Source organism: Balaenoptera ricei, chromosome 14 (assembly GCF_028023285.1).
Source record: "Balaenoptera ricei isolate mBalRic1 chromosome 14, mBalRic1.hap2, whole genome shotgun sequence".
NCBI classification, from domain to species: Eukaryota; Metazoa; Chordata; class Mammalia; order Artiodactyla; family Balaenopteridae; genus Balaenoptera; species Balaenoptera ricei.
Genome location: NC_082652.1, coordinates 14,173,477 through 14,186,334, shown reverse-complemented (window position 1 = coordinate 14,186,334; position 12,858 = coordinate 14,173,477). Strand labels below are relative to the sequence as shown.

General features: G+C 43.1%; 1 long non-coding RNA gene across 2 annotated transcripts in view; it reads left to right on the top strand.

The window, feature by feature from the left end:
• Positions 1 to 9,410, top strand: part of LOC132347237 (uncharacterized) — a 169,244-nt gene extending 159,834 nt beyond the window's left edge. For both annotated transcript variants that reach the window (XR_009497146.1, XR_009497145.1), the window contains exon 4: positions 9,311 to 9,410. This is a non-coding gene — a long non-coding RNA (uncharacterized LOC132347237). The remainder of the gene's footprint in view (positions 1 to 9,310) is intronic.
• Positions 9,411 to 12,858: the final 3,448 nt, after the last annotated feature.

The following is a 12,858-nucleotide window of genomic DNA, read 5'->3' as shown; positions in this document are numbered from 1 at the left end:
CCCGCGCACCTAGAGCCGGTGCTCTGCAACAAGAGAAGCCCCCACAATAAGAAGCACTCGCAGCAACGAAGAGTAGCCCCCGCTCGCCGCAACTAGAGAAAGCCCGTGTGCAGCAACGAAGACCCCACGCAGCCAAAAAAAAAAAACCAAAAAAAACCCCTTGATATCACACTTCAAACATGATACATATAGAGCTACATGTATAAAGAAATTAAACAGTAATAAAAATTGTTTACTATAAAAAAATTAACCATTAAAATTTTTTCCTAGTTTAATTGAGATATAATTGACATACAGCACTATATAAGTTTAAGGTGTAGAGCATATTGATTTGACTTAACCATTTTATCTTATTTTTTAATTTTTTGGCTGCGCCACGTGGCATGTGGGATCTTAGTTCCCCTACCAGGGATGGAACCCACGCGCCCTGCCGTGGAAGCCCGAGTCTTAACCACTGGACCGCCAAGGAAGTCCCCTAAAGTTAACCATTTTAAAGTGTACATATTCACAATGTTGTGCAGATACCACCCCTATCTAGTTCCAAAACATTTTTGTCACCCCAAAGAGAAATCCCATTCCCATTAAGCAGTTTTTCCTCCCTGACCCCCTCCCTTCCTCCCACTTCCAGCCCTTGGTAATTAATTTACCTCATGCCGGTGTCCGGAGGTGAGCTAAGATAGGCCTTCCTCCCAGACTTCTAAGGACTTTCTGGTGCCAAGACACTAGCCCTACACCCCCCATCAGAGGTGTTACCTTGGTAATTAAAAAACAAAACTAATTTGTTTGTTGTCTCTATGGATTTGCCTATTGTGGACATTTCATATAAATGGAGTCGTACAATATGTAACCTTTTGTGTCCGTCTTCTTTCACTTAGTATAATGTTTTTGAGGTTCTCCCATGTTGTAGCATGTGTCAGTACTTCATTCCTTTTTATAGCTGGGTAAGAGTCCAGTGTATGGATAGACTGCTTTCTGTTTACCCACTTATCTGTTGAGGGACCCTTGGGTTATTTCCACCTTTTGGCTACTGTGAATTTTGCTTTGATGAACACTGGTGTGCAAGTATTTGTTTGAATACCTGTTTTCAGTTCCTTTGGGTATATACCCAGGAGTGGAATTGTTGGGTCATATGGTGACTCTTTTTGAGGAACTGCCACACTGCTTTCCAGAGTAACCGCTCCACTTTACATTCCCACCAGGAATGTGCAAGTATTCCAATTTCTCCACATCTTCGCCAACTCTTGTTATTTTTTGTTTTCTTAATTACAACCATCCTAGTGGGTGTGAAGTGGTATCTTATTATGGTTTTGGTTTGCATTTCCCTAATGGCTAATAATGTTGAGCATCTTTTCATGTGCTTATTGGCCATTTGTATATCTTCTCTGGAAAAATGTCTATTCAAGTCCTTGCCCAATTTTTGTGTTGTTCGTCTTTTTGTCATCAGGCTCTGGGCTTTCTTGACCTCATCAGCTGTTTTGCTGTGGGGCCCATTGGTGAAGCAGCCAGATGCAAAGATCTGCCTAGATAATCCCTGGACAAAACTTTTTGAGTTTGGCCAAACTTACAAAGAATTTAGAAGCCTTTCCTTTATAGAATACTAGAAAGACTTCTGCAATTCGTGCTAAGAAACACTCTAATTCTAGGACGTGAGCAGTTCTTCTCATTACAAGAACATTCTATACCCTTAAGTCCCTTTAATCACTTATAACACTCCCTCTTTATCTCTCATATGGAAACAATATATCCTATTTTCGGTGTGCTGTAATTATCCCCTTTGATAAAACCATGTGCAGAAACATGTACAACACGCCGAGTATTATCCACCTGGCCCATTTACATAGACTTTTTTTTTTCTACTTTAGATTTTGCTTCATGTATTTTTACAGCCGTATTACACAGCATCAGTCTGAGAGACAGTGAATGGAAAATGTAGCGTGATTCCAAATTTCTCTCTCTCCTTTCATCTTCCGCTTCCTCCCTGTAATTCCATTAACCCGTCACACCAAGAAAACAAAACTTTGGAGCCAGGGATATCTCTCAACACCTCTGATGGAGGGTGTAGGGCTAGTGTCTTGGCACCGGAAAGTCCTTAGAAGTCTGGGAGGAAGGCCCATCTTAGCTCACCTCTAGATACCGGCATGAGGCTGGAGTGAGGGTCCCAGCACAGACCTTATTGGAAAATTAATTCCAGGTCTCTGGAGTTTGATTGGTTCTACTAGACTCTTTGTTTTGTTTTGTTTTGTTTTGTGTTTTTTTTTTTTTGGCCGCACCAGCGGCATGCAGGATCTTAGCTCCCCGACCAAGGATCGAACCCGCACTCCCTGCAGTGGAAGCGCGGAGTCTTAACCACTGGGCCAACAGGGAAATCCCGGTTCTGCTAGACTTTTGATTCTTTTGGGAAAGTTGTGGAGTGGAGTGACAAGACCTCTGGTTTGGGAATCATAAGGCTCTAAGTTTAAATCGTGAGTCTACTACTGTAATGGATTTGGGGCCTGGGGTGAGTGAATCATTCTTGGACTCAGTTTCTTGGACTTTAAAATGGGGATAACATTAGTGCCCACTCTACAAGGTTTGTGTATCATAATGATGGCCAGTCTTGACCGAATATTTATGTGCTAAGCACTGGATGAGATGTTTTATAATTTAAAAATTTAGGAATTCCCTGGTGGTCCAGTGGTTAGGGCATTGTGCTTTCACTGCCATGGCCCGGGTTCAATTCCTGGTCAGGGAACTAAGATCCCACAAGCCGCGCAATGCGGCCAAAAAAAAAAAGTAAAAATTTAACCCTTGCCACAATTCTACCTAGATGCCCCTTTTAGCTCCATTTTACAGATGGGGAAACTGAGGCCTAGGCACATTACTTTAACTTGGCCAGATAGACAAAGCTGGCCCTTGGTGGAGCTGGGATGAGCACCCTGTCTCCTTGGTGTCACCATCCTCTGTGCTCTCCTGTCTCTCCGGTGACATAAAGTATGTTCCCTTCCTGGAGGGGATCAGCACATGGTAGCTGTGAAGTGCAGAGTTCCGAGCACTTAGTAAATGGGCTGTGTTTACTCCTTTCCTTCCCCTTCTCCCTCAGAATTAATCTTCCCGCGGGGGCCTTTCTTGGAGACCAAAATTCAGGAGGACAAAGCAGAGTTCTGTATGGGATGTGCTTAACGTTGCCAATGGCTTTCAAAGGTTTCAGGGGTCTAAAAGCCCCTGAAGAATTTGGCTTGGAGCAGTTTTCCCCTTCATTCCTAAATCCACGGGCAGATTAGGCAAAATGGAATCCGTATGTTTCTGATTCATTTACACTTAACTCATCAAAATGTTCCTTTTTATGAGCTATTTGATGTCCAGAAAGCCTTTTGAGTAGATTTTATAAACCTTTTAAAGACTTTTCTCTTAGAAACAGGCGGTTGCGTTTTGCCAAGAATAAACAAACTTGAACCTCAAAAGTGCTGAGCTCGCCAAGGATCCTGATGCCAGAGGGCAAATTTGCGAAGTCACCCCTTTCTCACTCCTGACACTTTCTTCCATTTCTTCCCTCCTCTCCACCCCCTAACCCCGCACTAATCTTGGCCCCTCTGGTTTACTTGCAGAACTTTTTACCCCAAACATTTGCACCTCCTTGCAACATACTTCTTTTGTAGCTGCTCACCTTAGCAGGGGCAGCCCTGAGGCGTTTCTTCCCTACCTGCCTGGGTGCAACTAAGAACACATGAAAAGATGCACTTAACTCCAGGAGCTCGGAAATCAATACCGATATGTGTATCACTCACCTGGCCATTTACAAAGAGCTGTCATTATTCCATGTGATTTTTATCAAGGGGCAGGCAGGCAGGAAAGCCTTTCTGATTTCCATTTTATAGTCAAGGAAACTGAGGCTCAGAGAACCTAAGGGATTGGCTAAGAACATCTAGCCCAAAGGTGGTGAATTTTTGTCTTAGTTCATTCAGGTTGCTATCACAGAATACCATAGACTAGGTGACGCTTAAACAACAGAAATTTGTTTCTCATAGTTCTGGAGGCTGGGAATTCCGAGATCAAGGTGCTGGCAGATTTGGTGTCTGGTGAGGGCCTGCTTCCTAGTTCATAGATGGCCATCTTCTCGCTGAGTCATCAAGTAGTGGGAGGGTCAGGCGGCTCTGTGGGGTTTCTTTTATAAGGGCACTAATCCCATTCATGAGGGCTCCACCCTCATGACCTAATCACCTCCCCAAAGCCCCACCTCCTAATACCATCACATTGGGGGTTAAGTTTCAACATGAATGGGGGGGGGGAACAACTCTAAAGACTTTTTATTTTGTTTTGTTTTGCTATGGCAGCTCCTAAACATGACTCAAAAGGCCATCTACAAAGATTATTGGGGGAATTGCTTTTTTCTAGGATGTTAGATCTAAAGAAGAACCTTGGAAATCAAAGCGAGGTTAAATATGTTATTAACTGCTCACAACAGCTTTGAGGGGCAGCGATGGTGTTTCCATTCTACAGATGAGAAAACTGAGCTTCAGAGTAGTTACGTCATTTACATGAGGCCACACAGTAAAGCCAGTGAAACAAGGTATTAAGAACTAGACTGGCACAGCTGATCTTGTGTTTCCCAAAAGGTGGCATGCATGCCACCGACAGATATGAATGATTCAAGATGGTCCAAGAACATGAAAATAAGTGATTCTGAATCACATAGTGAGAGCTTTCCCCCTTTGCAAGCCTCCTTTGATTCTCATTGGCACAGAGAAATTTCCAGTTTGGTCCTGGTGTGCCTTTAACATCTCCTCACCATTCTCCTGTCCTCCGCTTTGTAATATGGAGAGAATAGGCATCATGCTGAGAACCTCCCATTGACAGCAGTGTGTAGCTGGAATATAATAGCTTTGTTTTACTTTCCCTGTATTTCTTTTTTAAGGTTACCTTTTATTTATGGATGTGATACTGGATTTATGTACGTAATAGTGATATGCAATTTCCTTGGGAGAGTAAATAAATAAAAAGAATTGATTTAAGAAAAAATATAGTAAACAAATGATTATACAGATGGTGAGGATGGCAGAACTTTTGAAGGTAGCATCCAAAGGATTGATATTTGGGACACACACATCAAGTCCATTTTACAGGTGATGAAATTGAGTCCTAGAGGGAAACCACTGGCTCAAGAGATAGTGCCAGGGTCAAGGTAAGACCTCAAGTGTTCTGGTGAGCTTTGATAGTTCAGATCATGTCCTGGATGGTATTTGTTTGGACATCTTTAATGTGCTTAGTGGTTTTGTACCGGGCCATGCCTGCAAATTGCCATTACACTCCGCCAATGTATGCTGAACGAGGGAGTGAGTAGGCAAGTGAATGAATGAATGAATGAAACATTTGATGGCTTCCTTCCTAACCCCTGACTTGAAGAAAGAAAAGGTATCTTAGAAGGGACCGGGCCAGACAAGGCTAGATCCTAAGTTGATCTTAACTCCTCCAAAATATAGAGGTGCTTTCAGTCTTAGACCAATGGTTGTCAACTGGGGGGTGATTTGGGGCACCCTCTCCCCTGGGGACATTTGGCAATGTCTGGAGACGTTATTAGTTGTCATCATGTGGTGTGGCGGGGGGGAGGTGATCGTCTCTACTGCTGGGATCTGGTGGATATAGGTCATGGATGCTTCTAAATATTCTACAGTGCACAGGGAATCTCCCAGAATAAAGAATTATCTAGCCAGAATGTTAATAGTGCCCAGGCTGAGAAACTGTTTTAAGTACCTGATAGAATCATGGAGACTTGAAGATAGAGAGGGTCTGAGGATATCTTGAAGAGTACAGTCTTGCTGAGTACTTAGAAATACTTTTTTTTTTTTTCTTACTGGCTGGCGTGGTGTAGTGAGCTCTCTCACATTTCAGTTTTGCTGATTGGTGCAGGTATGTATTTATTAAAAAAAGATATTAATCGCCAGGGGTAGTCATTTGTCGACATGATAATCTTTGTTCATTGCCATGATAGTTTAAAACTATGTTTGACTCACATATCCACAGTTTATATGTTAAATTGCCTGGTAGAAGCCCTATGGATTTCTACAAGTGTTTGTTTTGTTTTGTTTGTTTTAGAAGGGAGTATTTGTGATGAAATATTTCTGGATAACTCTGAAATTATTTTGCTTGTTAGTGCTTCAGATGCTGGTCAGAAACTTAAAGACAACAATTCGGTAACTACATCAAAGAACTAACTAATCACAAGCAATGGTATTGGTCTGTTTGCATAGTTATCTCTCGCACTAGACTGTATGCATCCAGAGAGCAGGGGCTATATTCTTTTCATTGCTGTTCCCTCAGCATCTAATATCTTGTCAGCCATCTAAGAAGGGCTTAGTGAATATTATGTAAGTGAATGTATCATAGTTCTTAAGCTCATATTCTGTGTTGATTCTAAGCTATGATATTTCTCTCTTATAAGAAAACTGATGTTCAGGTGGGTTCAATTATTTATTCAAGCTCACACAGCTAGACCTGTGGGAGAAGACACCAAGAAGTATTATTGATGAAAGTTAGCTGGCCTTTTCATCCCATCTAAAAAGAATATGTGCTCTGTGAGACTGAGTTCTCTGCTATCAGTTAGAATATTTATCCATCATGGGACTTCCCTGGTGGCGCAGTGGTTACAAATCTGCCTGCCAATGCAGGGGACACAGGTTCGAGCCCTGGTCCAGGAAGATCCCACATGCCGAGGAGCCACTAAGCCTGTGCGCCACCAACTACTGAGCTTGCGCTCTAGAGCCCGCGAGCCACAACAACTGAAGCCTTTATGCCTAGAGCCCGTGCTCCACGATAAGAGAAGCCACTGCAGTGGGAAGCCTGCACATCTCAATGAAGAGTAGCCCCCAGTCGCCGCAACTAGAGAAAGCCCGTGTGCAGCAACGAAGACCCAATGCAGCCAAAAAAATAATAATAATAATAAATAAATTTATTTTTTAAAAAAGAATATTTATCCATCATAAGCAATGAACACCTCAACAGTGAGAAAAAAACAAAAGGACAGAAAAGCACAAGAGTGTTCTCTGGAGCATTGACTTTGAGGGATCTGAGTCCTGGATCATACTGAGTGTCTACGGGGAACTTGCCAAGAATTGCAGTCTCTTCATCCCTAAAATGGGCACAATCAGAGTACCTGGGTCAGAAGCTTGTCCTGAAGGTCAGTTGAAGTGAAATGTGTAAAACCCAGGTCCTGGGTAGGTAGGAAGAACTCTGAAAATATGTGCGCTATTATAATATGTACATGTGTGTAGCATTTCTTTTTAAAGGAAAAGAAGAACACTTTGCCCTGTGAGGGCTACTAGGAAAACAACAGTTGAGTGGTAGAAAGACAGAAAGCCAACTTCCCTTCCCCTCTAACACTGTGAAAAATTAGCTCTTTTGCTTAAGAGCACACAGACCCTTGAGGGAAGTAAGACATAAAACATGAGCAGAGAGCAGACGCTGGGAAAATACCATCTTTTTATTGGCACTATTAGAGGGAAATATATGAACTGTATAATACCGTCATAAATACAGTTATTTGTAACGTCAAAGTAACAATGCCAGCCACAGCGTTTGTCTCTTTCATTCCCTCCTCTTGAAATGCTTCATAACCAAGCATAAAATCAAAGGAAAATGTGAATAATATTTTCATTCATTAAGGGTTCATAATGATATATTAGTAATGTTATCCTGCATCCTTTAGAATGAGGTTCTTTGCTTCTCTGCAAGAATATTTGTTCCTCTTTTTGTCTAAGCAGCAAAGCTTTTTCATTTAAAAACATTCTTAGAAGAATGAGGTGCTGGAGTGCATATCTTGACAAACCATCAAATGGCTCTCACGGCCTCCCCCTCTCCCCATTCCAGTTGGCATGGGAACCTACTGTTCCCACCAAGGAAGCAGGTTGGGAGGAAGCCATAACTTATTGGAACGGAGAGTTATCAAAGTTGCTTTGAAAAGGAAAAAAAATTGTTAGTGAACTTTGCCCTTTTATTTTTCTCTCTTTCTCTGCCTGTTACACACACACACACACCCAAAACACCAAAAAAAAACACGATGTCAGACATCTGGTCAACTCTGCATCTCAGGGACACAGACTAAGCTTCTCAGAACATCTGGTGGACCCGGGAGAAAAAGATATACACACATACACCACATCCCCCCACTATTGCCAAAAAACACATTAAGGATATCTGGGTTCCTGAGAGATGCAGTGTGTTGACCAGGTGATAATTTCTACGAATAGGGACAGCAGTCCAAAATCTTGGGATTTAAGTGATTTGTTTGCCTCCATTTAAAAAATGTATTATGTATTTGTCCTCTGCGACTGAATCTGTTTTGGATTTCATTCTAAAATGGAGCCGACTGTAGTTTTTTGTTGTTGTTGTTTGTTTTTTTTTAATTTCAAGATTTCTTTTATCCCAAGACAGGAGCCTAGCAAAGTACATTAGCCTGTGGAGGGGAACTGGGTTTTCTTTAAGTTTTCAGTACAATCGTTTAAGACCAGAATTGAAATATTGTTTTCATGGACAGGGAGGGAGGGTGGGAAACGGTGGCAATTGTACGTGTGTGGGCTGGGGAGTGAGTTTTTAATAACAGAACATTTACATTTGAAACAAAAAAAGAAAGGAGGCAAGTTTCTCTCTCTCTCTCCCTCCCTCTCCCTAATATGAAAGGCATACATGCTGACTCTATAAAGTTTGGAAAATAGGCAAAGTCTGAAGAAAAAAAATATCACCTATAATCACTGTATAACAGTACAGAAATCACCACTGGTAAACATTTTGATTTATTTCCTTCAGGTTGCAATAATGCTGTAGATACAATTTTAAGTCATTTTTCACGTGCTGTCATATCATAAGCATTTTCTCCTGTCATTAAATATTCATTAGAGTCATAACTTAAAATGTTTTTGAAATACTTGATTATACTACGATTTTACTTAAGCATTTTAAATTGATGGATATTTACCTTAAAATTTTTTTTATTATAAACATCACTACGGTGACCATCTTTATACATAAATCGTTGCCCCTATATTGAATTAAAAAAACAAAGAAGTTAAGAATGGCTGGTGTGTAGAATGTCAGGGGTGAGACCAGAGGTAAAGTTGGATAGGTAGGCAAGAAATAGATCTTGCCAACCTCTGTATCCTATGCTAAGGGCTTTATTATTCAAATAATAAGCATAGTAATAATGACGGTGAAGATGATAAAATAGGTAGGATTTGTTGAGTCTTTACTATTCACTAGACACGTTTCCAAGTAACTTTTATTTATTAACTCATTTAATCTTTTTTTTTTTTTTTTTTTTTTTGCCACACCATGCGGCTTGCAGGATCTTAATCCTCCGACCAGAGATTGAACCTGGGTCACGGCAGTGCAGACGCTGAGACCTAACCACTGGACCGCCAGGGAGCTCCCATTAACTCATTTAATCTTGCCAACAGCCCTGAGCTATAGGTGCAGATTGCAAAACCAAAGCACAGAGAAGGTAAGCCATCTGACCAAGGCCACGAGGCTGGTAGGAACCCAGACGGTAGAGCTGACATGGTTCCCCGCTTTGGCCCATTACTTTATAGCAATAGGGAGCCACTGAAGGATTTTGGAAGGGAGGTGGAGGCATGATGAATGCATTTGCATATTTAAAAGGTTTGCTCGGTGGCAGTGAGGAGAAAGAATGGAGGAGGCAAGAGTGGAAGCAGTCAGACCAAATCCAGGAGAGGGATGGAGACGGTGGAAGCTAGTGCAGTGAGAATGGAGGGAAGTGAATGGATTTGAGGAATGTTTGGGAGGTTGGGTTGATAGGACTTAGATCTGAAGATAGAGGGACAGGTGCTTCGAGATTGCTTTGCAGATTTGGGCAGCTGGGTGGCAGGTGGGGCCGTGTGTTGAGATGGAGGGGGCAGCCAGATGACCTGCCCAGGGTTACCCAGCTACTAAGTGGAAGAAGTAGGATTTTGAGACCGAAGCCAGGAATCTGTGGATCTGGAGACAGTCTGCGAGAAGCAAGCTGTGCTGAATGAGAGCCCTTTCAATCAATGGAGGAGAGGAAAACAGAACTAGAATTTGAGGATGGAGTTCAAACAACACACACGGGAGCTCTGTCATGTCAAGTACGCCATTCCTTATCTAGAGAGACTGGACTCTAGAACCTGGATACAGCAAGAGGCACCTCGTATTCACAATCCCCTGCAGAACGCCTGGAGACCCTCTTTGTGTGAGGAAGGACCAGGAGACTGGAGGAGATGGAGGGTCGGGGCGGGGGGGGGTCACTTCATTCATTGCCCGACTCTGGGAAGCCACTCAGACAGAGGCAACCCACTCCATGTAGGGGCTTCTGTAAATGGTGTGACTGAGGCTTGGGGGTCTGTTTATTTTGAGGACATGGATACTAAAGACAGGTTAGGCCTTTAAATGTAAATCCAGTTGAGTAGGTTTTCTTTTAGGGAGTACTTCGGGCAAATGAGGTGACAAAGTGGGGGAAAAAAATCTGGGTTTTGGCGAGTGGCCATTCTAAATTTAAATGCCAGTGTTTCCATTTTTTTGGTCTGGTGACAATGGGAATGCTGGTTTGCCTCCTTGAACATTATTTATTCATAAAATGAGGATAATATAGTCACCCCAAACAAAATCGTATATATATATATATATATGCCAACCAGAGGGCTTACAATATAGCAGGTATAGCAACATGAACCCCATTTTCTTTCTCCTACAATCTTGACTTGATCTTCTTCTCCCCTATGAAGACCTTGTCTCTCCTCTCAGTGTTCCTGGCCTTGTAATTTCGTAGTTCGTAATATGAGAGTTGGCTCCTGCCAGCCTGGTGGATTATCTAATACTCACGTAGCTCTTTATAATGGGCAAAGCACTTTCTCTATATATTCTTATTTAACGCTCTTTATCGTAGCTCTGTCACTTAGGTGTTAAGAACATTCACATTTAACTGGTGAAGAAACTGAGTCTCAGAGAGGCAAAATGACCAGCCTAGGCTCCAGAAAATGTGCAACGGGGACTTAGAGCTTGGTCTCTTAAGCTTGGCTTGCTGTCTAGACAATCCATCCTTCTCTTCTTCAGTCCTAGGAGGAAGGGAAGCCCTAGGCAAACTCTTCCCAGTTTAAAAAGTGGAATACTATATTTTCCATTATGACGGTTCTCTCTGGCTTGGGAATGGACTGTACCAGCCAAGATTTCACCCTTGTTCCTTTTCCCATGCTGTCAATGACCCTTGGATCGTAGACATGCCAGCTCTAACCTAGAGGGATTGAGCCTCTATCTCTTCCTCTCCATCAGCCCTTTCTTTCTGGCCTCAGAACTTCCATCCCTCCATAAAGGTACTTGAGCCTGCAGTGCTATTTGTGTTTACATCTGATGGGTGATGACCAAGCAGCAGGCAGCCATGACAGAGTAGCTGATACTGAAAATAAAAACAAAAAAACAGAAAACCAAAGTAAGCCAGTGCATCCTGACAGGACACATTAGTGGCTTTTATAAAGGAAGGATATGTAGTTGGTACAATCATGGCTTTGTGTGTATGTGTGTGTTTTGTTTGTTTTTGTTTTTTTGGTTGGTTTGTCTTTTGAATCGTGGCTTTGGAGTCAGGCGGTTCTGGGGCCGAGTCTGAGCTTTGCTATTCACAGCTGTGTGGCTTTGTGCAACCGTCTTAACGTCTCTGAGACTCAGTTTCCCCATCCACTAGATCAGAATCTACAGGCTAGCAGAGATTTTCAACTGTTTTGTTCACTGCTGCATCCCCAGGTCCGAGAACAGTGCCTGCAACGTAGTAGTTGTTCTGAAAATATTTGTTGAATGAATGTGTCAAACAAAGCTAATAATACTTCCCTCCCAGAGATGTTGTTAGGATGTAATGAGAAGAGGCATGTGCAGTGCTTAGCTCAGCACGTGGCCCACGGTGAGCTGCCATTCATGGGAGCTGCGATTGCTGTGATGGTTGCTGTCGTCTTTGGAGGTGGAACAACTTGGTTCCATTATAAAACCCAGGGAGGAAATGTCCATTTCCCCCGAACAGGAGGCTTCGCTTGGGACAAGGGAGGAAACTGCGTCGGCTGATGTGCAGAGAGCAGTGTTCCGTGAAACAAGGGAGACGTCACGTCCTTTTGCCTCCAGCTCTTGTGGCTGGACGACCTCCGACGAAGGTTCTAGTGAGTTTAAGAAATATTTTGAAGTGCGCGAGGGAAGAGGCAGGACTTGAGATTTGGCTGGAAGCTCCATGTGGTTTGAGGGGAGACTATTGCAGCGAGGGAAACCGGGGAGTGTGGTAATGAAAGACCCTATTGCACTTTGCAGAAGAGTCCTGGGGATTTGGACGTGCTGTTCAGCCAATGGTCAGTTTGGGTGATAGGGCTGTGATGACCTTGAGGTCTTCATCGGGATTTCAGGAGACATAGTTCTGTCTCGTGTCTCCTGAAAGCCCTCAGCTTCTGTGCAGAGGGGCCACGTGGCAACCTTGGGAGGAGAGGTTGGATTTTATTACTGGACCGGTTAGTTGCGTTGGTGAACAAAACCAGGGCTGGACGGTCTCACTACACGGCCTTCCCAACACGACACCCCAGTCCACGGCTGTGTCAGAGTCCAACTCAACAACCCCCCCGAAAAACAAACACAGCGTTGTCTACCAGTGTGTCTTCTGAAACCGTACCACAGCCAACGTGGCGCCAGGGATCAAAGCAATATACGGCATCACAAGATTCCACGCCGATATTCCGCTCTGATATTACAACACGAACCAACAATGTCTTCAACCCAGCCCAGCCCAACACAGAGTCTCATTCAAATGCAGTGTAACTCATAAATCACTCTTCACGCCATCATGGCTCCCCAAGACAACTATGGCTCAACAAACCCCGAGCAGTCCAGTGCTGA